The following is a 733-nucleotide window of genomic DNA, read 5'->3' as shown; positions in this document are numbered from 1 at the left end:
AAAACAGCTGGCTATTCCTGGGGATTTCAGTGTGAGACACACAGCAGCCTTCAGCTCCCTGCGGGGGGGTGCAAAGAGGATGGAGCTGGACTGCTCTGAGTGGCAGCAGATGACAAGGAGCAACAGGCTCAAGTTGCAGCAAGGGAAGTTTAGATTAGATATTAGGAAAAAGATTCTCAGCAGTTGGGTAGTGAAGCACTAGGACAGGTTACCCAGAGCGGTGGTGGAGTCGCCATCCTTGGAGGCTTTTAAGATCTGGCTAGACAAAGCTTTGGCTGGGATGATCTAGTTGGGGCTGGACTAGATGACCTCCTTCCAACCCTAATTTCTATGATTCTGTGCTGGGACTCTGGTCCAGCTGCCAACACTTAAACTTCTAAAAACTGCAGATTAGAATTTCTAACTTATCAAGCGCTGCACCCAACAGGAAGGGAATCTGTAATCTGTCTTTATGATGACGGATAAGAGGACCTGCCGTCAGAACTAAATCTTACTTGTTGCTTATGTACAGCTGGTCAAGACTCGATTACATTTATTATGTGCAAACAGAATAAGTCCAAACCAGTAATATAGGTAACAAGGCGTTTTAAAGGGCCAATTTCACAACATCAAACACAAGTATGAACTGAAGAAATTTTGTGGAAGAATTAAAACAGACAAATCTGAATGATAATCACACCAACTGTCTAAGGATATTGTAGAAGGTGCCCAAAGTCAGTCCCACAGTCCAGAG

The sequence above is a fragment of the Alligator sinensis genome, unplaced genomic scaffold (genome assembly GCF_000455745.1).
Source record: "Alligator sinensis unplaced genomic scaffold, ASM45574v1 scaffold683_1, whole genome shotgun sequence".
Lineage (NCBI taxonomy): Eukaryota > Metazoa > Chordata > Crocodylia > Alligatoridae > Alligator > Alligator sinensis.
This window is presented reverse-complemented; position numbering follows the sequence as displayed.